The sequence below is a fragment of the Aotus nancymaae genome, unplaced genomic scaffold (genome assembly GCF_030222135.1).
Source record: "Aotus nancymaae isolate 86718 unplaced genomic scaffold, 86718_ANA_hifiasm-v0.15.2.pri h1tg000030l, whole genome shotgun sequence".
NCBI classification, from domain to species: domain Eukaryota; kingdom Metazoa; phylum Chordata; class Mammalia; order Primates; family Aotidae; genus Aotus; species Aotus nancymaae.
In genome coordinates this window covers 19,140,997-19,167,818 of record NW_026988443.1, presented here as the reverse complement: position 1 = coordinate 19,167,818, position 26,822 = coordinate 19,140,997, and the positions used below count along the sequence as shown (strand labels likewise).

The following is a 26,822-nucleotide window of genomic DNA, read 5'->3' as shown; positions in this document are numbered from 1 at the left end:
TTCGTTTTGAAAGTGAGGAACAATACAGGTAAAGCTATCAGATTGGGATAAAGACTCAATAAATTGATGATGATGGTGATGATGATGATGATAGGATTGATTCCAGGCACTCCAGGGAAGCATCGGCTTCCTCCTGTGGAACCACAAAACAGAGGAAACTGTGCATCTTCTCCCATTCACTATTTGAAATCCATTTGTTGTGAAACATCAAAGACTGATTCCCATATGTGGAACATTGTGGAAGCAATTTGTTGTTGCTGATTGCTTCCTCCTTAGAACAGGGCTACAAGAAAGCAGGATTGAAATCTAAGGGGAGTTTGATGCCCCAGATGAAGGAATCTGAAATAAGATTGAGGGGGTGGGCAGGATACACTTCCTGAGGTTAATGCTATTAGAAGTTAACTAATTCTTTCTGGAGGATGGATATCATTTGCAGTAAAGCATCTGCCAACTGTTATAAAATATCAGGATATCTGGACCTGTCATTGAAACAAACCAATAAGAACAGGCCATTTCCTGCAGGGGGCATGATTAAAACCAGAGCTATTTTCACAGATAATCCATTTATAAATCATGGTAATAAAACGGCCATCATGACAGCAGCTCAGTGACATTTTTTTTCACAAGCTCAGCCGTATCCAGGCAACCAACACATCTTAACTCATATAAAAAGAAAGGCAGCCTGGGGTTCCAGGAGTCAAGAAGAAGATCCAGTGCCTGGTTCTTTTTTCCCATGAGGAAAGGTGATGCACTGATGGCTATAGGAACTTTGTATGACCCTAATTACTACAGTTTGCTTTATGTGCATGTCAGAATCAATAGACATGAGGAATTTAGATGTTTCTTAACTCTTTTCTCATTCTAGGAACTGATAAGTGTGGAAGTCTGAGGTCCAACTTTGATCCATAACTTATTATGAGAGGTTCAACTGATCAGCAGAAACTGGAGTGTGGAATACATGGCAGAAATCCAGGTATTCTTTATTCAGCTCTTTACATGGGTAATTGAAAATTAATATTAGCTCTGATATTATTGAGAAAGAGTTTTAATATACACCATTATAACAACTATCATGAGTCAATCTCAGAAAAGTGTGCCTCTTGTAGCCCAGATGAGAGAAAAGTGTTCTCTTTGCACTCTTTTGGGATTTTTCCGTGCAATTTATACATGCAAACTTTTGATGACTGAAACTGTCTTAACTCAAAAGGGATTTAAATACTTAAAATAAAAATACATTCTGTCAAAGACTGCTCCCCTTTTTATGTAAATCACTATAGCACAAATTTGTGTAACTACCATTAATTCATTAACTAAATGACCTACTTTAACGGTAAAGCCAAATATCATGGAATAAATTATTAAACTGAAATTTGAAGGTATTTATGTCTATGTATGTGTACATATGAGTGTATGTCAAATGATATTAACCTAAACCATTTATCAATGGAACTAATAATCCTTACCCAGCTAAATGAAATGAAGGTGAAAGTATAAAGGGTATACTACTATGTTCATAGAAACTTTTTGCTGGGATATTAATGTTAGGAAAGCAGGAGCCTAGGAAGGCCGTTTTAAAATCAAATCATCTTAAAACTGGCAAGGCACAGTCTTTGCTAATCATGACCCATAGTCCTAAGATATTTTTACCTAAGGAATCAGCTTGGTAATGTCTGTAAGGATAAACTCCTACAAAAACAGAAGCCCAAATGTCCCAATACCCATAACAATATATGCTTTCAAGGTAATTATAGTTATAATTAAATGTACTTACACACTAACATGTCACAGATAGTTTTCTTTAAATCAATAAAATAATAAATTATGTCCTGCTATCAGCCCACCCACATGTAGGTACAGCTTAGTTTATTCTTTACATAGATAAGACTCCTATATAAGAAAAACTTCAAACAAAGATAGTGAGTTCCTCCACTTGCTTTCTGAGGACACTCTACCCAGTAATGAAGTAGCTTTCAAGAAACTATTTCTTTTCACTGTGAAGCATTCCTCTTCTTGCTTTCTGAGTATGCTTTACTCTGTAATAGAGTAGCTTTCTATGAGCTCTCTCTTCTTTCTACGACTCACCTTGAATTCCTTTCTGCAAGAACATGCTCCTGGGAACTGCATCAAGACTCTTTTTCTGGTTACATTAATACTAGCATTATTGTGATGACAGATGCTGTCAGGCTCTGCCTATGTTCCCATGATTCCTTTTACACCGTTTTCATGTGTCCGTTCCATGTATACCTTTACTCACAACAGCTGGCACGTGTGCTTCTTAGTAGGCAGCCTTCCCTCAGGCTATCAGTAGCTAACTTGCCTTAATACATGGAGACCTTCAAATTTCTGGGGCAGCTCTCAAACAACAAGTGATGGATATAGCCAGTTTTCTTGCCATCTGTTTGGGATAATTCCATTATTTTTAGGGAGCTAGTTTACCTGCAAATTTGTGTATCATCTCTGCTGTCTCCAGAGATCACTGTGGGACTGAGCCAACATCTACCTCCCTGACACTTTGTTTGATATCACACTCTTGTGTGGCCTTCTTTTCTTCCCCCATTCCCTATCTCTTACCATTTTTAAGAAAATGATTCTTGATTTATTTGTATACATTGATCCTTTTCCTGGTACCTACTTCTAAGGAACTCGACTTAATATACCTGGAAAAAAGATGAATGTGGTTAGGACCTGAATGGGAATTGAACTTAAGAGAGGGTGGGATAAAGGATTGGTCATATTTCATGCATAGGACTTAGGAATCATTAAATAGCCAGAAATGCAGTCCAGGTGAAAGTATCACATGGGAGATACCTAGAAGGACAAAGATCATGAAATAGATGGAAATAACCACTTTGATTAAAATGTAAGTAAATAATCCACAATTCACAGTGGTGAAAATATATAGACTTGATTGAGGCTAAGTTTGTGTTAGGTTCTGTACTCTGTTATGCTAAGAGATTTTGTACATTTTCCCCTCTCATTCAGCATATACAGCATTGAGGTAGAAGCCATTATTTTTTTCCATTTTATAGATGTGGAAACAATGACTATACAATGTTTTGCAACTTACCTATGTTCACATAGTTGTGGACCTGAGATTTGTGCCTATATCTGTCAGACACCAAATATTAACTACTATACTGTAAGATCTGCTTACCAGCTTAAAGTTGTTCCTGAAGAAGAATCAAGACAGGTAAGTTTAGAAACATGGCTGATATGATCAAGTTGATTTGATAACTGCCTGCAGCAAACTCTGCATTTTAATGCACATCCCTGTGTCTCTTGCATGTGTCTTTGAGTGCACGGAGACACAGTAAGCAGGGCTCATATCTGTTGTTGTAGGAGCCTTTTGTCTTTGCTCTCAGTAAATGTCCCCTCACCTCCCACCCGTACTGCCCTACCGTCTAAGCCTCAGCAATGTTAAATGCTATATTCAAGGTCACAGAGCTAATAAAAGCAAGTTTGTTTTCTGACTCTTAACCTGAGTAGATTTCTTTCCAACAATATCAGGCTAATTTATTGTCTCATACCCAAATTCTGGGCAAAGTCAGAACTGGTTTAGAATTAGACGGCTATCCAAACATAAGTTTCCGGTGGAGTTGCCAAAACCAACCCTCTATAAACCTCAACTTTCTAAAGGAATGTTGAGAGTCAGCTTTCCTCATCATCTGCCTACCAGCCCTCTGCCCTTTGGACTCAGCTTTATTTAGAAATGCTGATTTAGAGTGCTTTGAGTAAATACTAAATGAAAAATTATTAATAAGTACTTCTCAGGCTCAAGTGCAATAGGCCTCTTAGAAGACACAAAATTGTTTATTCAACAAATTTAAATGTGTCATAAATGAAGTAATTGCTTTTCCTGGGTGCTTGGCCAGATTGGTGGCTTCATCCATGCACTGAAGATTGAGAATCTGAAGGAAAGAGGCCATAGATCAGCATGCATTGTTATCTCTCAGTGCATCCACAGACAGGGAGGTACTAGCGTCAGTAATTTATAGAAGAAAGGAAGGTCACGGATATACTCTTTGAGCTCTGTTCACATCTGGAGGATGAAAAGTAACTTGTACACAGTCAGACATCCTAGACAACTGTATTTCTCCATTTGTGAGACATTATTGTGACAACTCCCCTTACCCTGTGCCATTTTAATTCCCTGACATGCAGAATTATTTATACTCCATTTCAGTATGAATCTGCCCAAATGTTAACCCTTGATTGCAGCTGATTTTCTTCCATCAGTGGGCTGACCATTTGCCTATTTGCTTTCAGATCTGCTTTAAAACAAACAAAAACTATTAAGTCTTAGGTTTTACTGTGCCCACAAGTTCTGATCCAGTAGGTCTGAGAGGGTGTCTGAGGCTGCATGCATAACACTGGTTGCAGTTCTCATCAGTGCTACTGGTCTGTGCACCATGCTGAACCACTCTGAATAGCCAGTATCCAAACCAGTTCTCAAAGCGTAGCCCCACAACCAGAAGCACTGGCATTACCTGGTGAGATTATCTGCATTTCAGATTATCATTCCAGTTTCTTCCAGACCTACTACCTCAGATACAGGGTAAAATCTGATGAACTGGGTTTGATGTATGTATGTGTGTGTGTGTCTGTGTGTGTGTGTCTGTGTGTGTGTTGTGTTTGAGACAGAATCTCACTATGTTTCCCAGTCGTGTGTGTGTGTGTGTTTGAGACAGAATCTCACTATGTTTCCCAGTCCTGTGTGTATGTGTGTGTGCTGTGTTTGAGACAGAGTCTCACTATGTTTCCCAGTCTGATCTTGAACTCCTGGGCTCAAGCGATTCTCCCTTTGCAGCCTCTGGAGTAGCTGGGATTATAGGCACTTGTCACCACGCCCAACTTATAAATCTGCTCTTTTTCTACCCTTGCTCTGCTCTGATCCTTTCAAAGTATATTAATTTTTCCCTATTGGTAAAACTGGTTTCAGTGACTTGTCTTTTTATTAAAGTAGGAATATGTAGTTATTCTTAACATTGGTGCCTTTTTCTTTTCTCTTTTTGAGATGGAGTCTCACTCTGTTGCCCAGGCTGGAGTGCAGTGGCGCAATCTTGGCTCACTGCAACTTCCGCCTCCCGGGTTGAAGTGATTCTCGTGCCTCAGTCTCCTGAGTAGCTGGGATTATAGGCGTGTGCCACCATGCCCAGCTAATTTTTGTATTTTTAATAGAGACGGGATTTCACCATGTTGGTTAGGCTGGTCTCAAACTCCTGACCAACAAACATGATCCGCCTGCCTCAGCCTCCCAAAATGCTGGGATTACAGGCATGAGCCACCGTGCCCGGCCAAATATTGGTGCCTTTTTCAAATGAGCGTAGCAGAATGTCTGTCCTCACAAAATGCATTATAGTCATATTTTGAGGATATTTGAGCTTCATTTCTATTCACCTTTATAATGGGCTTCTATCCTTCATGCACACAAGTATGAGTTTTTGAGGAGTTTCCAACACTTATCAGCAAGATCTCACTTATCCAACAAGAATCCTCAAGGATAAAGAGTTGAACCCTGAGCAGCCAAGAAAGATGTACAAGGGCTATGTTAAGAGCCCAAGGACTCACCCATGAAGGCCCCCTTAGGCCTGAACTCAGACTCTGCTCTTCCTTTCTGTGAATGCAGATATCTGATTTCACAGCAGATGAAGGAATAAATGGGAATACCAACACCCACTAACACACAGTAATAATACTGATGGTTGATGGTGAGAAAGTAAATGGAAGCAAAAATTTAAATTGAAATATAATTATCTCATTGTTAAATAAATTAGGGCTCCTGGTATAAGATAAAACAAAACTGCTCATAAAGATGAACTGTAATTCAGCATCAGAATAGAGACAAAGAGAATGTCAGTAGTATATGTGTTCATGTCTCCGTATGCCAGGAATCATTTTAGGCATTAAATATACATTATTTCGAGGTTGAAATACTGATAAAACGTTTAGGTATATAGTATGCTCACGATTTTACAGTAAAGGAACCAGGCCCATAATCCAAATACCTTCACTCACGTTACATGTCTGTTACAAGAGTAAGTGCAGAGATGTGAAAACTTAGCCAGCCTCACTCAAAATCCTTTGGCCCAGCCATGGTTCCAGACTGTGAAATTGTTGTTTATAGTCACAAACCTCTTTTTTTTAAAAAAAAAAAAAGAAACAGTTTTTTCTAAATATGCCCATTTTAAGAAAGTGGTTAAGTATCTAATATACTGTAGGAAAAAATCCACTTACCATAAAGAAAAAAAAAATGCTTTGGCACATGACTGTGAAAAGCTTTATAAATCCAGCAAAGAAAAAAAAGCTAATGTGAAACAGCTCAGATGCAGGCAGATCTACTAAACCTGACTGCACTCCATGTGGTTACACAATATCTGTTTGTTCTTGGTGACCATTTATAAACGAAGTGGATAAACCCTGACTTTTCTCACCCTCTCTCTCCAGAAATATCCACATTGTCTAGGACAACCAGACTCAGATCAGCTTCAGACATACAAATACCAATCGCTTCCTCTGCTGGTGAATGGAATTTAATCAGACTAGCAAGTTAAACCAAAGTCACACAAAGGGTAACATTTGATGCGCTTAACAAGAAACCTTTATGCAACTGTTCCCATCAGTCAGACTTAGAATAATATGGTGCTATTTTTACTTCATCTCGGCTTTCCGCAGAAAACTTTAAAAGGCTTATGATGAGTGCCGATTGTAAATAGATGGTCTCCCACCCCATGTCAGGACTCATTGCTGTGTCCATGAGACCTAAGAAAACATCAACACCACTGTTCCAAACAACTCTAAATTTATTTCCTTTTCTATGAAGTAACAGTTGAGAGCGCTACAGCTTACTGACCTGCTTTTCTTCTTCTCTTTATCCTCTGCTATCAAATGAGAGCCTCCAGCTTCGTCAGCAAGTGTGGTGTTTATTTATTAATTCAACATTTGTTGAACATTTATTTCACACCCATTGTAGTGCTTGGCTGTGGGGATAATAGGAACGAGATACAGACACACCTTTAAGAAGTTTACAAAAGAGAGAGAGAGAGTAAGTTTACACAAAATTCTAAGAATTATTGGATTCCTCCTGATGCCTCAGTGATCAATCATTGAGCATCTTAATGTCCATATAGTATCACTTTAATCTACTTATTAATTCTTATACCTTCCGGTCTGGGATATGATCAATTCTTGCCTGGCCTATGGCCATCATTCTTAACATTTTTTTTGGGGGGGGGTGTCTTGGTTTCGTTATAATTTTATTTGAATTATAAAATACACAACAAAAGGGCAAAAATCACAATTGTGCAACTCAGTGACTCATAGTAATGTAAATTCCCATGTAGCCCACTTCTCCCTGGATCAAGAAATGGAACATCAGCAGTACCCCAAAGCCACCTCCAAGGTATTCCCATTCTCCTCCTCAAAGACAACCAGATTCTGAATTCAAACACTAAAGGCCTGAGTTGAAAATTTATATAAATGAAATCACACAATACTCTTGGACATGTAGCTCCTTCGTTCAATGTCTTGCTTGTCCTGATCCTCAATGTTGTGTGTAGCAATAATTTGTTTATTCTTATTGCTACAAAATATTCCATTATATGAATATGACATAATTATTTATTTAATCTACTTTTGATGAACATTTGGTTTGGTTTTAGGTTGGAGGTACTACAAACAGTTTTGCTATCATATTCAAATGTTTCAAATATCAAATGCTGCACATCTGTTTTGGCGCAAATACTCATGCATTTATGTTGCGTAATGTACCTAGGAGTGGGATGAATGAGTCACCTGGTTGCATGCATGTCAGCTTTAGTAGTACAGACAGTCAGTGTCGAGTGTTTATATGCCTATTAGCATCTCAGGAGAGATTTTAACAGCCATCCGTGCTCCACAAGAGGATGTTTTTACTCATTTTACAAAATGCAAATAAGACCATGTGATGCCTCTGTTTAATACCTTTTAATAGCTGCACATTGCCCTTGGGAAAATACTCAAAATTCACAGATTCCTGCAGGATCTGGTCTCACATACTTTTCCAGACAAATTATGCACATCTCTGCCCCTGACTTTCTTCCCTTCGACTATACTGAACCCCATGCATACTGCATTTTCACCCACTGAAACTTAACTCCTCTGATAGGTTTTCCCAGACCCACCTATTATATATGGCTGCCTCCTTCTCTCTCGACATTACTTATCACATAGCCCTAATATATATATATATATATATATGATGTATATATATGATGTGTATATATATGATGTATATATATATGATGTGTGTATATATATATATGTGTGTATATATATGATGTGTATATATACACACACACATATATATATATAATGTGTGTGTGTGTGTGTAATTATTTTTTTTGAGATGGAGTCTTGCTGTCGCCCAGGCTGGAATGCAGTGGTGCAATCTCAGTCACTGCAACCTCTGCTTCCGGGGTTCAAGCGATTCTTCTGTCTCAGCCTCCCAAGTGGATGGAATTACTGGTACCACTCCCGGCTACTTTTTGCATTTTTAGTAGAGCTAGGTTTTCACCATGTTGGCCAGGCTAATTTCAAGCTCCCGACCTCAAGTGATCCACTTGCTTCGGCCTCCCGAAGTGCTGGGATTACAGGCATGAGCCACCATGCCTGACCGTAGATTTCGTTCATTACACAGGTCAGAGCTTGAAACAGCATCACTTTCTCATGTGTTTGTCTTCCCCACTAGAATTTAAGTTCCCAAACAACTTGTGCTCTCTGCCTTCGTCACCGGAATTTCAGTTCAAACAAGTTAAAGTTTCCCAACTTGTTCTCTTCTGAGTTTCCTCGATCTCCAACAGCACTCAGCATCAAGTGGGCACTCAATTAATGCTTGTTGAATAGATAAATGCATGTATGAAGGAGAGTTAGCATATTTGCTTTTTCTTTCCCCCCTTCTCAAATTGTTTGTCTGCTTTTTCAATAACTGGATAACTTGTACTCATCCTTGAGGTCTCAGCTTAAACACCGTTTCCACAGGGATAACTTTTTTTTGACTGGCAAAGCTAAGTTTTGCATCCTTGTGTATGATATTATAACTTTTCTTGAGCTTCACCTTCCTGGTATTTACTCTTAAAAAATCAGTTAATGATTTGGTTTTTTTTTTTTTTTTGATTTATGGTTTATGGTTCATATTGATCCTTAACCTATATGTTCTAGAAGCATCTGGATGTCTGTTTTGTTCATCACTGTTTCCCGTGTGCCTAGCAGGGTACTACAGGTACATAGCGGACTTCTTAATACACAAAGGCAGAAACTCAAATACCAAATAGCAGATCAAAACTATATTGCTCAAGGCCTTTCACAAGGCAAAGATTATCTTGTGTTGTGCATACCTAAAGAAGACATATTGAGGGTCAAGTAGGTGAGAAATGGGGACATATTCACAAAGGCTATAGTAAATATTCTAAGTTTTAAACATTATAGGAGAATTTGATACCCACCCAGATACATCAGGATAGACAACAGCTCTTGTAAAGCAGTGGTACAGAAAAGTACACAATATGTTTGGGTAAGAGAGACAAGGCAAATCTAAGTAATCACTTAAGATTTTTGTTTTGTTTTCTCATTTTTGTTTATTTTTATTTTTTAATATTAAGAATACATAGTAGTTGTACATATTTCTGGAGCATCTGTGATATTTCGATAGAAGCATACAAATTGTAATGATCAAATCAGGGTATTTGGGATACCCTCAAAATTTGGATCACCTCAAAACTTTATCATTTCTTTGTGATAGGAACACTTCAATTATACTGTTTCAATTATTTTAAAATATACAACAAATTATTATTAACTAATCATCCTATTCTACACTTATTATTAACTAATCATCAAACACTACATCTTATTTATTCCGTCAAATTATTTTTGTACTCATTGATCAAATTCTTTCAGGTAATATTCTTTTCTTTCTGGGCCTGGCTTATTTCACTTAACATAATGTCTTCTAGTCCATCTATGTGGTTGCAAATGATAGAATTTAATTCTTTTGTGGCTAAATAATATTTTACTGTTTATATATGACACATTTGTTTTATCCATTAATCTGCTAATGGACTAAGGTTGATTCTGTATCTTTGGTTATTATAAATAGTGCTGCAACAAACATGGTAGTGCAGATATCTCTTCAATATACTGATTTCCTTTCTTTTGGAAATATGCCCAGCTGTGGGATTGCTGGATCACATAGTAGTTCTATTTTTAGTTCTTTGAAGAACCTTCATATTCTTCTCCATAGTAGCTGTAATAATTTACATTGCCACCAACAGTGTATGGGGTTCCCCTTTCTCCACATCTTCACCAGCATCTGTTATTGTCTACCTTTTCAATAAAAGTCATTATAACTCAGCTGGAATGGTATCTCACTGTTATTTGATTTGCATTTTCCTGATGATTAGCAATGTTGGTCATTTTTTCATGTATTTACTGGCCATTTGTGTGTCTTTATTTTTGAGAAATGTCTCTTCAGATCTTTTGCCCATTTTTAATCTGATTATTTTTTCCTATTGCAGTGTTTGAGCTCCTTATATATTCTGGTTATTAATCCCTTGCCAGATGGGTAGTTTGCAAATATTTTTTCCCATTTTGTGGGTTACTTCTTCACTTTGTTGATTGTTTCCTCTGCTGTGCCGAAGCTTTTTAGCTTGATGTGATTCTGTTTTTACTTTGGTTGCCTGTGCTTTTGAAGTCTTATTTAAGAAATCTTTGCCCAGACAAACAACCTGAAGTGTTTCTCCAATGTTTTCTTCTAGAACTTTTATAGTTTCAGATCTTAGATTTACGTCATGTCTTTAATCTATTTCAGTTTGATTTCTTATATGGTGAGAGATAGAAATATAGTTTCATTTTTTGCATATGGATATCCAGTTTTCTTAGCATCATTTTTTGAAGAGACTGTCCTTTCCTCAGTGTATGTTCTTGGCACCTTTGTTGAAAATGAATTCGCTGCAAATAACCTGGATTTATTTCAGGGTTTTCTATTCTCTTCCATTAGCCTATATGTATGGTTATTATGCCAGTATCATGTTGTCTTGTTAACTATAGCTTTGTACTATAATTTGAGATCAGGTAATGTGGTATCTTCAGCTTTGTCCATTTTGCTCAGAATTGCTTGAGCTTTTCTGGGTCCTTTGTGATTCAAATATCTGTGTTATTTTGATAGGTATTGCATTGATTCTGTAGATTTTTGGGGTGGGTAATATTGACATTTTAACAATACTAATTCTTCCTATCCATAAATATGGGACATTTTTCAATTTCTTGTGCCCCCTCCAATTTCTTTCATTAACATTTGCAGTTTTAAATTTAGAGATGTTTAACATCTTTGGGTAAATTTAATTCTAGGAATTTTATTTTATTTGTAGAGATTGTAGATGGGATTGCCTTCCTAGTTTCTTTTTCAGATTGTTTGCTCTTGGCATGTAAAAATGCTACTGATTTTGTACTTTAATTTTATATCCACAATTTTACTGAATTTGTTTATCAGTTCTAATAGTTTTTTGGTAGACTCTTATAGGTTTTTCTAAATATAAAATCATATTATCCGCCACTAAGGATAATTTCACTTTCCTTTCCAATTTGGATGCCCTTCATTTCTCTCTCTCTCTCTCTCTCTCTGTGTGTGTGTGTGTGTGTGTGTGTGTGTCTGCGTGTGTGCCTGCATGTGTGTAATTGCTCTGTCTAGTCTAGGACTTCCAGAACTCTTTTTTTCTTACAATAAAAAACATTTTCCATAAAGACATCCTTTTGTCCTTATCCCATCCAGCAGCACCAACTAACAATATTAAATAATTTTCAAAAATCCATGTTGAACTGTGTGTACCCCAAAACACCAATTCATAAAAAATAAGACATATTCCAAAATGGATAATTAAGATTGTGGAAAATGACCTAGGAATTTTTTTTTAATGAAAGGATTTTGCTAAAAGATACATTTACACAAACACACACACAGAGAAGCACACACACAGGTTTTTTTCACACCTCAAGCTACTTTATATAAAAGAGAAATAGTATTAACTGTCATTTACTGATTGCTTACATATCATGCATTGTTGTAAGACTATCTCTGCATATTTATTTACCTATATAGCTACCATGTGGGGACATAAATTTGGCCTAAGCAGACTTATTAATCCAATTAATTAATTGAGATAAATTTGACTCAATTAACTTCAATTTGGCCTGGAATTATTTTTTTTCTTTTCTTGCTGCTCACCATCATCATCACTACTATACTGTCACTAAATTTTATTGAACATTTATTATATGTTAAAGTACTCTGTTGGCACCCAGAGAGAGAAATCAAGTCCAGAGGGTGCCATAACATGACTCTATTAGGTAATCAGGGCGATGATGATGATGATAATGATTATGTGAAGCTTCAAGACAAAACTACAAAAGTAGAGGAGAGGACTTCCCTACCAGACAGAGCAAGTGATTATGGTTGCAAAGAGAGAGAAGCTCTTCTTCAAGAAATCACTTAAACATTGGCATTACATCTCAAGTAAGCTGAGCCAATCAGACTGTCTTTCTGGGAAATTTGGAATTATGACTGGGAGCCTATAAATTAGTTTGGTTTTACTTGCATAATTGAGGAAATTTAACCTAGAAAATATGTGCCATGAACATGAAGCCACGAAGAAAAGCAGTTTGTTTAAAGGGGAACATAGCACAGATTTAGAGGTAAGCAGAGAAGAGAAGAATCAAGATATAGGATTGTCTGGGCTTTCTGTGGCCCAGACAATCCAGTTCTAATTCCAGTTCTGCAGAAGTCCTAGGTATCTTCCAAAGATATCCCAATAGCCAACCAATAACTGGTATTACATATAGTTTCCTATATATTATGCCATCTTTATAAGGGAATTGTCTTTTAATATACCTGTGAAATTTCTTTATAATTCCCATAGATAATAGTAGAAAACCTGTAAGAAATGTTTGTTAAATGAATGCACAAGAGAGAGGATCAGAAAGGGGGAAGGAGAGAGAAGGGAGAAGGGGTAAAGAATTGAGAAGAGTGCTACTAACTAGGCTAAGACTATGGAATAAGAAAGAGTTTAGAGACTCAAAATGACCCTGTACTCAACAGTCCATTCTGATGAGCCAGCGTCTAATAATCAAAGCTGACTCTCCAGATTCCACATAGGAGGTAGCAACTTAATCTTAATTCCCTGTATATTCATAAAAGGGGTGAGAATAAGTTGAAAGTATTGAATATCTTCCTCCCCTTGCCAGCATCATCCCAAAGACCAAGTGGTTCTGAGCCAGCAGGGAGAGCTGGAGTACAGCCCACAGCAAAGAGCTGTGGAAGCCAGAGAAAGACAAACCAAGGTAGATCTGTATTTCCAGCTGGGTTAAAGAACTCTTTATTCCAAAATTAGAACCAGAACTTTACCAGTTTAATAGACTTTTTTTTTTCTGTGTCTCTTTCTCCTCTACGTTTCCTCCAACAAAGATCAAGAGTCAAAGTAACATCAAACAAACTTACTGCAGACAGCCCAAATAAATAAACTCTTCTTCTTCTTTCGAGAACAGCATCTTTTGTTGTCTGTCAGGAAATAGCTCTCAAGACAGGGTGTACAAATTGGCCTTTAGAAGCTCTGTGCTCTCTCTGGAGCTCACCTTTATTTCTGAATGTTTAGTCTAGCATTTGTGACAAGCTGTGTCTTGCAAAAGGAATCTAGATTTACTTCTGCCCTGAAAATGGGAAATAGGAACTGTTGATATCATAAACTCTTTGCAAGACAGGCCTAAAAATGCATAATCCTTTTTTTATGCTTAGCACAAGCTGCAAAAGATCGTTTTAAAGAATCTACAAAAAGAGTTTCAAAATCCAATGGTATTCTACAGAATTAATGTCCAATGTGTAAAAATGATCTTACAATCTACCTCTTAATATGCTGTTTTGATATAATTTAGCAAAGCTACTCTCTATTCTTCCCTTCTTGTCTTTCCTTCTTGTTTTGACAAAGACACGCACGTGCGCACGCACGCTCACACAAACACACACACACACAGAGGAATTCAGGCCCACTGATAACCAAACTGAAGAAAACTGGGTGCTTGTAGTTTGCATAAAATTGGTGTTTCATATCAGTGTCCCTCATTTCATCTAAACAAGCTGAAAGGATGCAAACCTATTAAATGTGTATGTAACCAAAAATTCTAATGAGATATAATACAAAAGATGGCTGAAAACATTGACTTTTGTATAACACAAAAGATGGCTGAAAACATTGACTCGGAAGTCAGACCACCTGTATTCAATTTGAGTGATGCATTGTCTCTGCCACTAATAGGGTTTGAAATGTCGGACGGGGCACTTCACTGTACTCCAGTTTTCTGATCTGTTTCATTTGTTAATATATACAACTACTTAGAATAGTTCCTGACACTGTTGGTCTTTTAAGTATGTGGAGTAATTTGATATTATAAATATTAGTTATTATTGACTAAAATGAAAAAAATAAACTACATCTACGCCTTTCAATCTTCTCATGATTGTCTTTTGGTAACTCAAATCACAACTTTCAGAATTTAAAAAAATTTTTTTTTAAGTTCTGTTTCTTGTAATATTGTAGTAACTGTTATTGGAGACACATACCATACAATGAAACCACTATATGGTTTTAAGTCAGAAAGTTTTTAAAGAAAAAATAAAAACTACTTTTTCAAGTCACATGGGAGCCTAGTCTGGTGGACACTGGGAGGGCATGAGACAGAGGCCAATTTAAATGCCTTGTCATGGTCCAAGCTAAGATGACAAGCCTGAATCAGTGTTTCTCAAAGTGAGGGATCCATACCACTGGTGAGGCATGGAATGAGTTATGGGGTGCAAAGTAAGTTAAAATTAGCACCGTTCACATGATGAGGTTCTTTTATCAGTGCTATTTCTGTCTTGATTACATGGAAGAGAGGGTCACAGTTTGATCATGGCTGTTAACATCTCTCTAAAATTTGCTAATCCCCCTCAGCAGTTAGAGGTGACCTCCAGATAGTGGCTTTCAGATAGCATTAAACGACTCCTTTTGTTTTTTATTGTAATTGCTTTAAGGTTATCTTCTATTTCTGTCCTGAGGTAGTTTTTTTATTCCTGATTATTTCTTTCAAAATAAATGCATTTACGTTTGTGATTTTAGATAAATATGTTAGCTGAATAATTTAGATGTAACACAGGAACAGACTATAAAAAAAATGGTAGTTAGTATCCTAAACCAGCTGTGCACTGGACAGCAGAGATTAGAAATAGATTAGAGAAATGTATAGATAGTAGAATAAGCAGACATTGGTGATTCATTTTGAAAGGGAAGAGCTACAGATGGTCAAGTAGGCAAATGGTAAGCCTCAACTAAACCAATAGGTGATGCAGGTATCTGAAGAGTTATCTACCTGATTAACTCTGGCATTGCCTGCAGGTGGGAAGTCCATTAGAGAAATAACTAATGAAGCTTAACTACATTGCTTATTCTGTTTCTTGCCAAATGTGATCTCTGCACAATTCTATGTTTTCTTGGCAGTTTTGGGGGGAGTTCCTCAAATCAATGCTCTTCTCAAGGGTTTAATTAGTGATCATTAATGGTCCTTACTCAAAATCATGTTGTTTGTCAGATTATTATTTTATTTTACTTTAAGTTCTAAGATACATGTGCAGAACATGCAAGTTTGTTACATAGGTATACATATGTCATGGTGGTTTGCTGCACCCATCAACCCATCATCTACATTAGATAATTTTCCTAATGCTATCCCTCCCCTTGTCTCCCACCCACCCACAGGCCCCAGTATGTGATATTCCCCTCCCTGTGTCCATGTGTTCTCATTGTTCAACTCTCACTTATGAGTGAGAACATGTGGTGTTTGGTTTTCTGTTCCTGTGTCAGTTTGTTGAGAATGATGGTTTCCAGCTTCATGCATGTCCCTGCAAAGGACATGAACTCATCTTTTTTGTGACTGCATAGTATTCCATAATGTATATGTGCCACATTTTCTTTATCCAGTTTATCATTGATGGACATTTGTGTTGGTTCCAAGTCTTTGCTATTGGGAATAGTGCTGCAATAAACATACGTGTGCATTTGTTTGTACAGTAGAATGATTTATGATCTTTTGGGTATATACCCAGTAATAGGATTTCTGGGTCAAATGGTATTTCTGGTTCAAGATTATTGAGGAATTGACACACTGTCTTCCACAATGGTGGAGCTAACTTACACTCCCACCAACAGTGTAAAAGTGTTCCTATTTCTCCAAATCCTCTCCAGCATCTGTCATTTCCTGACTTTTTAATGATTGCCATTCTAATTGGCATGAGATAGTATCTCGTTGTGGTTTTGATTTGCATTTCTCTAATGACCAATGATGATGAGCTTTTTTTCATGTTTGTTGGCCCCATAAATGTCTTCTTTTGAGAAGTGTCTGTTCATATCCTTTGCCCACTTTTTGATGGCATTGTTTGTTTTCTTCTTATAAATTTGTTTACGTTCTAAGTAGATTCTGGATATTAGCCCTTTGTCAGATGAATGGATTGCAATAATTTTCTTCCCTTCTGTTGGCTGTCTGTTCACTCTGCTGATAGTTTCCTTTGCTATGCAGAAGCTCTTAAGTTTAGTTAGATCCCATTTGTCTATTTTGGTTTCTGTTGCCATTGCTTTTGGTGTTGTAGTCATGAAGTCATTGCCCATGCCTATGTCCTGAATGGTATTGCCTAGATTTTCTTTTAGGGTTTTTATGGTTTTAGGTCTTACATTTACATCTTTAATCCATATTGAGTTAATTTTTGTATAAGGTGTAAGGAAGGGGTACAGTTTCAGTTTTCTGCACATGGCTAGCCAGTTTTTCCAACACCATTTATTAAATAGGAAATCCGTTCCCCATTGCTTGTTTTTGTCAGGTTTGTCAAAGATCAGATGGTTGTAGATGGGTGGCATTATTTCTGAGGCCTCTGTTCTGTTCCATTGGTCTATATATTAGTTTTGGATTATATATTTAGAAAACCCCATCCTCTCAGCCCAAAATCTCCTTAAGTTGATAAGCAACTCCAGCAAAGTCTAAGGATACAAAATCAATGTGCAAAAATCATAAGCATACCTATACACCAATAATAGACAAACAGAGCCAAATCATGAGTGATCTTCCATTTACAATTTATACAAAGAGAATAAAATACTGAATTAGAAAAAAAAATACTAGTTTAAATTTCATCTGAAACCAAAAATGAGCCTGTAGAGGCAAGACAGTCCTAAGCAAAAGAACAAAGCTGGAGGCATCATGCTACCTGACTTCAAACTATACTACAAGGCTACAGTAGCCAAAACAGCATGGTATTGTCAGATTATTTAACTAGGGCATTGTAAAACTATAGAAGGTCTCTAATGAGCTTTAAAAAAAAAATCGAAGGCACCTGACAATCACCCAAAAGTACAACTTTTGGTCCAACAAAACATTATCATTATAACTTGCAGAGAATTTCTGCTATATTTCCTGTCTCTTCATTGCTGGAGTAGGCTGGTTTATTTTTGGCAATTATCAGACTTGATGAGCAATGTCATTTACTAACAGTGGTGACTTAGGACTAAGAGGGATATATAAAACAAAACACAATCGCTGTGGGTTTTAATTTGCACAGGAAAATATTATTTGTTATTTGTTTCATATCCATGACAGAGTAGTTGGGAATATCTAACAAAATTACATGGAAAAAATATTCCCCAGTAATTTTGGTGTAAAGAAACCAAAAAGGATTTTCTGTCACTTGGTGTTTAATCTGTAAGGTTTCAGGGTCATAAGAAATCATAGTAATTTATAGCAAAGCCCACAATTGCCAATTGAAATGTCTTCTTCTTGAAAAGTCTTTTTTTTCACTCGTAGTCATCTGCATATGTCTGTAGAGTGAAGCTTAGTTCGGGCAGTATTCACACATGGGGCTGGATAGCTATCTGTTGTGAAGGGCTGTCCTGTAGACTGTAGGGCCTTTAGCAGCACTGCTGTCTTTAACCTACTCAGTGCTGGTAACACCCCTCAGGTCTGACATTAAAACGTGTCTCTAGACACTACTAAATGTACCCAGGTAGAGCCAAATAGTCCCTGAGATCCACTGCTATTAAGTTATGTGACACTTGCAGTGAAGTTTACTTTTATGTCGTGTATTTTACTAGATTCAAATAAAGTATATGGTACTGAGCCCTATGCATAGTGGTTGCTCTTTTTTTCCTCTGGATTCTTCTAGATGACACATACTATACAGATAAGCACTGTGTCCTATTCATCTGTTCCCTACATTTAAATAATTCAGAGAAGGGTTGGTATATATAAGTCCTAAAAGTTTTTTTTCACGGATCAAATGATAAATGGTCCTTTTAAAGGCAGCATCTAAGTAATGTTCAAGTCTGCATTTCCTGTATCAAATGCAAGGTAGGAAATGTAGGAGATTCTCAATGAAGGTGTGTGGAAGATGAATCAGTGAATGAATGGATAGAAGGAAGAATTGAGAAAGGCCAGCTTCACATTCACACAGCTAAACATCTTCATGTGGGTGCATCCCTAATCTTCCCCTGGAGTTACTATGACTACAAACATCTCAGCTGCCAACTTGCTGCCTGAAACGCTAAACAAGATTCCAGGTGAGGAAGTGTCTTTGGCAGGGACCCAGCAGACCAGAAGCAGTTCACAGGAGGAAATCTGCACAGAACTAAGCAAAAATCAGATTCATCCTAGCTAAACTAATCAGTGACTAGAAAAAATAATAAAAAAAAATCATTGCAAGTCACCATGGTTTGGCAGGGCAGGAATAGGAATGACTAAAATCAGTCAATTTAATGCCAGAAAGTTTCATAGAGGAAGTTCTCAGAGCCAGAACAGGTATTCACAGAGCCATTGCTTCTAGAAAGCCCTACCACAGTCCTCTCTGTTGGATCCGAGGCAGAACATTTTAACTCTAAAGAGTATGTTGAGAGAGATGAATATATGTGACACCACAGAGGTGTTCCTTTTTATTCCTCTCTTGTAGGGAAATTTGACACTTCTGAAATGGAGTGGGATTCGGCAGGGAGTTTTATAAACCTCAGGAGCTTTGATGGTCTGCATTGAAAAGAAGGAGTCAGAATCTCCCAGAGAGGATCTTCTACCACCGTCTACTCAGCCTTAAGTTGATTTGGGACTGAAAGAGTTTCTTTCACATCTCTGTTTAAGAAAGTTTTAATGTTGAGACTTCCTTCTTCTCTACTAAGCTAAATCATACTCGAAATTTAAGATATCTCTTAAACCAAATACTCTAAGACTCATCTCCTGTACTCACAACACCTCTATCACCTACCGAATTTCTTTCTTTTAATAATTTTATTTGTCTTTATATTTGTTGCTTTCATTAGATTTAAGTTTCTGAAGACAGAAATAGAGTCATCATTATCATTATCATCACCATCATCATCAAATAGGAGAAGGAGAAAAACTAAACGACATGATTTGGTAAACATTACTATAACCCAGTCAATGTGCTTAGCATTTTTTAAAAATCACATTTAATTATCAGAACAAAAGTATGAATTAGATCCAAGTATGTATTCTTTTTTCTTTGCTATCTTCTGTGGGCTCTGGCGTGGTGGTGATCACTGTATACTCTTGCATTGAACCTTTATAAAAGAAAATGGAAGAAAAGGGGTAGAGAACAAGCTAAGGATCATAGATTTTTTTCTAATCAACACTGCACCTGAATTTGAACTTCAGTTTTTTTTTAACCTATTTGAGAAATTACTTAATTATCTGAGTCTCTATTTTCTATATGAAAGATTATTGATCATAACATCTATCAAACAGAATGACTGAGAGAATGAGGTATGTAGTAAGCATTTAGTTTTCTTTATAATTAATAGGTACTTTTTTTTTCCAAGATGGAGCCTCGCTCTGTAGCCCAGGCCAGAGTGCAGTGGCTCAATCTCATCTCACGGCAACCACTGCCTCTCGGGTTCAAGAGATGCTCCTGCCTCAGCCTCCATGAGTAGCTGGGACTACAGGCACCCGCCAACATGCCCAGTTAATTTATGTTATACATATTGTTCAATAGTAAATACTATAAAGAAAAAGAAATAAAGTTAGAAAGTGTCCAGATCAGAACCTGGTAATAACCTCCCTGACAATAATCTCAGACTCTATTGGTTGTGAAGCTAAATTTATTGCCTCTACTCGAAAAACAACAACAACGACAAAAAAAATCTTAAATTATAGTTTTTAAGTCAGATGATTCCAAAATATTCTTAAGTTCTCCTTCCCATACTCCCAAATCCATAACTTGCACATCATATTCAACTTATTTGGAAGGATAGCATGATGCTAATTAGCTAACACTCAGGGAGTTTATTAGATATCCTCACCTTGAAAGTCTTGCCATCTCAGGACAATTCAGAGGCAGTAACTCATACCTCATACTTCTCTATGTGGCCAAGATGAAGCATCTCATGATTACTTTGAATAGTCATGAGGAATATTTATTTTAAAATGCCATATGATATCTTCTTTACTAAACCTCTGAGAATAAAATTTTAAGCAGACTTGTTTTGATTATTTAGATAATTACAATTCTATTTCCTTAATACTTTAAAGTCTAATGAGATACTTTTGATGAGTTTTAATAGCTCCAAGTCCTAGATACATATTAATCTTGCCAAGCAAGTATTAGATGATATTGTTACCATCAATAAAACACCATCACATATTTTATTTTGTTTTCCAGCAGTATTGCTTTCTGAAGTTCTATGAGGAATTGTTATTTTTATTTTCCAAAAGAGTTTGAGAACATTTTCACAATACATTATAGTAATAAAAGAATAAGCCCCATTAGCATAATATCTGTGTATAACTAAAAGATATTCTACTTCTAGACACTAGTTTATCTGCTTTAAGTAAGTAGATTTTTAACATTGCCAAGGAAAATATGTGAGTTTACTATGGTTTGGGTATGATTTGTTTGCCTCCACCAAAACTCATATTAAATTGTGATCCTAATGCAGTGACGTTGAGTGGGGAGACCCATTAGGAGGGAATTGGTTAGGGGTACAGATGCCTCTGAAGGACTTGGTTCTGTTCTAACAGGAATTAGTCAGTTCTCCCTCCTGTGAAGCTGGATTGTTCTTGGGGAAATGGATTTGTTTCCACCAGAGTGAGTTTGTCATAAAGCCAGGACACCACTTATGTTTTCCCATCTTTACATGAGTCCACTTCCTTTTTATCCTTCTCCACCATCTCCACTTGTAATACAGTAAGAAAGCCCTCGCTGGGAGTCAGGGTTAGGTCTTTGAACTTCTTAGCCTGAAGAACCATGAGCTACTTGAAGCTCCTTTTTGTTTGAATTACCCAGTCTCTGGTGTATTTATAGCAACACAAAGTGGACAAAGACAGTGTTTTACAAAAATACCCCAGTTCACATATACTACTTTTAGTATATTCTTTTTCACCTTGAAGTTATGTAGAAATTGATTAAAAATTTGTGAACACTTTCATATCCATACTTATATAATAAACAGATAAAGCCACTCATAAGTTTATTAATGTAAATTCTACAGGATGAAACAATAATTTTTTTAATAATTATAATTTTCTTTAGTATAGTGGTGTCTCATAAAGCCAATGTAAGTATGGAATGAAATAACACCTTTAAATTGCTTAAAACTGGTGCATATTAAGTGCTAAAGTTAGCAATTGCTGTTATAATTGATATCAATTAATTCAGAAATATTTGTTGAGTGCTTGCAATATGCAAAGCATTGTTACTGAAGCTAAAAACATGGTAGCCAATAAACCAAGCAAGATATTTTATCTGTAGAGTTTCAATTATCTTAAGAATAATATTAATAAATTAATAAGCACTAATAAATAGTATAGTGACAAATGTAAGAAATAAATAAGAGGTGATGTGTTAGGGGAAGATGGGCAAGGTGGTGGCTTATATTGGATTGTAAGAAAAAGCCTGGCTGAAATATAATATTTGGGTACATGTGGGAATATTCAGACTCCCTCCTGGAGAAGATCTGGAGGCAGATCGTTCCAGAAAAATAATGCAGCAAGAAAAAATTTCCAAGATAAGAATTCACTTTTATTTTCCCAGAATCAATAGGAATGTCACTGTGCTTTGAAGAATAATCAAGGAAAAGAATGATGAAAGATTCGGGAAAATGAGCAGGGGTCATACCAAGTAGGGAAGTGTAGTACAGGGTAGGTGTCATAAATGTATTATGAAAAGATTTTGATGATATTTCAAAAGGGCAATAATCCTTCCTAATGATAACATGAAAAGATGGCTCTGGCTGCTGTAGGGAGAAAATATAGGCTTGGAGTTGGGAGCAGAGTGAAAAGGAGGCAAATTGAAGACAATTATACTGCATTAAGGTTTAGGAAGGTGCTGAAGGAATCATAGATTGAGGTTGTTTTCCAAGTTTTCAGTTGAACAATTTTAATATTGTGGCATTATTTAATGATATAGCGGAGGCCAGAGAACAAACAGATTTGGAAGGATGCGGGTACACAATGAAAGTTTTCCTTTTGGCTCTGTCAATGCTCAGGTGGAATTATATGAAATCTAAGCAGAGATTTCAAGCAGGCATTTGAATTAATAAATCTGGAGATTAGCCAAGATATTGCAGATGGAGATGTAAATGTTGAGTCATCATCATTGAGCTGGAAGGCAAGGGGCTGACAGAGCTGAGATTTTAATGACAATGAATTTGATTCATTGTGATAATAAAAAAAAATTATGGCTATCTTGAAGGCCAACATTTATATCATCTCTTGCAGTTCCTGTGCACAAAACTGTATTTTTTGGTAGATCCCAGGTTATTACTAGATGGATTTCACTAGCTAATGATTCATTTTTGGCCATCATCTAACAAAATATTTTAACCAAATTCTCATTTCTCCAAGGCTTCGAAATGACTTTGGATATCTGAGGTTGCTTATGGATACTTGAAATGGTTAAATGTCTTGCATTTCAATGAATTTACTCCTCTTTCAAAGATTTTTCAACACTCATTCAAAGTCTACTTTAACAAAAAAAAACCCTAAATCCTCAAAATATTGTTTTTATTAAAATAGGCCTTCATATACCATTTGCACTTAAATTGCTATATGTGTCACATTATCAACATGATTACTTATTCATTCAACACAGATACACCTACCTCTCCCCCACCACACACACACCAGTAAAGATGGCTTTGCCTTAAGACCAGGAAAATCCTCCCCTTTACATAGCTGTCTTTTCCACAGACTCTTATGATCTGTTGCCTCTGATTTTAGGGGGATATTAATTAATATAATAACCTTGAATCTGTTTCCAGAGATTGTTATTCAGTATCCAACATATTCCTAATAATAGTGGTGTTCCAAAATCACACTTTGAGAAACACTATATTATTATCACAGGAAGACCATCACACTGAATTTTTTCTTATATTTCTAAAAATTAGATTATTAAGACATTTTCACCTATTGGAAGGTTCTTGGACCTTATCAAATATAGGAACCTATGCAACACTGTCCAGATCTTGCTTTAAGACAGGGCTTATTCCTCAGCTGCTGGGAATGCTGCCAACAGACAGACCTCAGTTGTCAAGCATCTTGGAGAATTGCCTCAGATAAAGACAGTTGTCTTGCCAAGATCACATCCTCTCCCCTGGAGGCAGCCTGCCTCAAATAACTTTTTCATGGAGGAGCATAAAAAACACTTCATCCCAGTGTAGGACAATGTTGAAGACAGCACTCACCAAAAAAAAAAAAAAAAGAAGAAGAAGAAGAAAAAAGAGAAAAGAAAAAGACTTACACACCAAACTCCATCTCAGTATTTATTTTATTTCTGGGAACCTAAATTAAGAAGCTATCTGAAAAACAGCCATTATTCGTATTTGTTGAAGACAGTTCATTGACTAAAATATCTAAAAGAAGAGAAAGAGTATGAGCTCCAACGACGTCCTACGAAAAGTAGCATGTTTAAGATGCAGGGGTTAAATTCTCCATGCCACTCCACAGCAAGATGAGTTCTAGAAGTGAGAGAGAACTCTCAGAGTTCAAGAATTTGTTATGCAGCAGAACTTGATGAGAGCATGAACCTATTCAGTATATACCGAGGTGATCTGGAACTTCCTGATGTCAAGCTGGAGATGTAAGTTCAGTTTGTGGTGGTTTTCTTCCTCCCACTTCATGCATAGGTGGACTGAATAGACTTAAGGGTATAGGAGCAGACAAATGTGGCAGCTATAAAATTTGCCAGGGTTTGTGATTTATAGCAATGTCAGAATAGAGGTAGGTAGTGATTACTTACATCAATATCAGGGAGATAATTGCAACATATAACAGAATATATGTATACCTCTACCCTTCTATTCTGATGCTTGACATCCCATTATTTGAAATTTACTTCAAGACACAAAGAAGATATATAAGTTTAAACTCATTAGAAATCAATTGTAAAACAAAGTGAACACATTACATTGTTAGGCAAAGTAGGGGATACTGCAATATGAGCTATTGCCTGATCATGGTGAAGATTGTTCCAAATCTTAGATGTATCCAAATGTTTATGCTTCAAAAAGATTCCATACACATGTGGCTTGCCTCTTCCACACCTTCTCCAGCCATCATGGAGAATGGATGCAATTTCTTTCATTCAACTTCTTGGTTTGCTGTCTAATAAAAAAAATGTAGCAAAGAGAGTTAAATAACTGTAGTAAATGGTAGGAAGTAATAGACATTGTAAAGGAGCAGCAGAGAACTCAGTGAGGAATGATTCTTTTACCTGGGATAAATCAATGCAAACATTATGAAGGAGTAGCTTTTGACCCAGTCTTTGATGGATAGGCAATAATTATACATGCAAAACTACACCAAGATTTTTATCTGCTTTCTAGAGAAGATGCAACAAGCTATAATTTTACATACTTTCTGTGTTTGCCCAATATTTCAGGTATATTATTTGATGCTACAAATGCTTCCAAGAACTAATTTCATAAGATTCCTGTCTTCATGGTGCTTATATCATGGTGTAATGTAATACCAAACAAATTACTAAGGAATAATCAACGTGGATATAAATTATGTCATCTATTTCTGAAGATTGATATCATTAAAATGGATTATTTTAGTTTTGGTTATCATTCAATGTTTGGCATATATATAATTAGAGTTCTTGAGAATAATGAGACAGATTTGTGTTCAGTTCTCTCTGTTCTACCCTGTGAAAGAGAAGGTGGAAAACAGAATTGGGCAGAGGTAGAAGATGGGCTGCACTGCAGCCTCAATGAAGGATTTAGCCATCAGCACAGGAAAGTCTGGACTTCGGATGTCACTTCTGAGTTGTCCCATTCATATAGAAGCTTAGGGGCTAGGCTTTGGAAGCCTATATTGGTCCAACTTTGAATTTGTATTGCTATCTAGCATTAGACAAGGAAACCGATTTCAGCTTTGGGAAATTCTGGAAAGCAACCCAACCTTGAGCTGTTTCTGCAGCAGCTGGAGGAATGAACGCCCTAGTTTTGAAGGGGACAATAGGGTAACACTCCACAGCTTTCACAGTTTCCAATGCTATTGCCTTTCCTGTTGCCAAAAGTCTCACTTCTAATTATGCCCAAGATGTTTCCTTAAAGTATAACTCTGGAGGAAGAGTTCTCTTTTTCATCATTTCCTGATTGGGGAAATTTATGGCCATTATGGAATGAATTGTGTTCCCCCAAAATTCATATGTCAAAACTCTAATTCCCAATGTGACTGTATATTTGGAAGTTGAGGTCAGAGGTCAGGTTAGTTAAGACCTAAGCTAATATGTCTGGTATCCTTATAGGAAGAGGAAAAGGTATCAGGGAAGCACAGAGAAAAGACTATTGGGGACACTGCAAGAAGGTGGCCATACCATCTGCAAGCCAAGGGGGCAAGGCCTCAGGAGAAAACAAACCTGCCAACACTTTGATCTTGGACTTCCAGCCTCCAGAAATGTGAGAAAATGAATTTCTGTTGTTTAAGCTATTCAGTATGTAGCATTCTCTTATGGCAGCCCCAGCAAACTAAGTTAGCAAGATGTTGAAGTAAATGTTTTTATGTATCGGAAAGGTGAGCATTCAATCATCAACACAACATTTATAATTCCATGTTTGGATTTCTAACACCATATCTGGAAAAACTAGGGATACGAAACCTTCTTCAGGTACATTCTGGTTTTATATATATATATGTGTATATATATATATACACACACACACACACACACACACATTTGAGATAGTATCTTGCTATGCTGCTCAGGCTGGAATGCATTGACTATTCACAGGCATGATCATAGCACACTGCAGATTCAAACTCCTGGGTTCAAGCCTCCTGCAAAATAGCTAGAACCATAAGTGCATACCACAGTGCCTGACTGAAAGTCTTTATGTAATGAAGATTTAAAAGGTTTGATTCTAAAATAAAACATGATGTGGTTTATATAGTTACTATATCTAAATTAGTGTTTCTACTTCTACACAACCAAAATATATACTTTTTCATTAACATGTATTATCAAAGTATATGTGTGTTTATAATTCACAGATATATTCATATATAAATATGTATATATAGCATATTTATACATGCACACGGAGATATGGCATTGTAATTTAGCTCAGAGCAAAATTAATGCTAATTTTTATTCAATATGCATTTTTCAAAACATATCATGTCTACTGATAATATGAATTTGAATGAAGTATAAAGCACCAGGCTCAGCTATCTATGATTCAGCTGAAGAAAGAGAATCCTTAAATTTCCAACAG

General features: G+C 36.5%; 2 long non-coding RNA genes across 4 annotated transcripts in view; one reads left to right on the top strand and one right to left on the bottom strand.

Moving 5' to 3' along the window:
• The first annotated feature begins 702 nt into the window (after positions 1-702).
• LOC105724166 (uncharacterized) lies at positions 703-26,001 on the top strand. The gene is made up of 3 exons (XR_001108980.2): positions 703-743; positions 866-973; positions 25,856-26,001. It is a non-coding gene; the product is annotated as an uncharacterized LOC105724166 (long non-coding RNA).
• LOC105724165 (uncharacterized) overlaps positions 23,852-26,822 on the bottom strand; it is an 85,787-nt gene continuing 82,816 nt past the window's right edge. For all 3 annotated transcript variants that reach the window (XR_010344777.1, XR_010344775.1, XR_010344778.1), the window contains one exon: positions 23,852-24,705. This is a non-coding gene — a long non-coding RNA (uncharacterized LOC105724165). The remainder of the gene's footprint in view (positions 24,706-26,822) is intronic.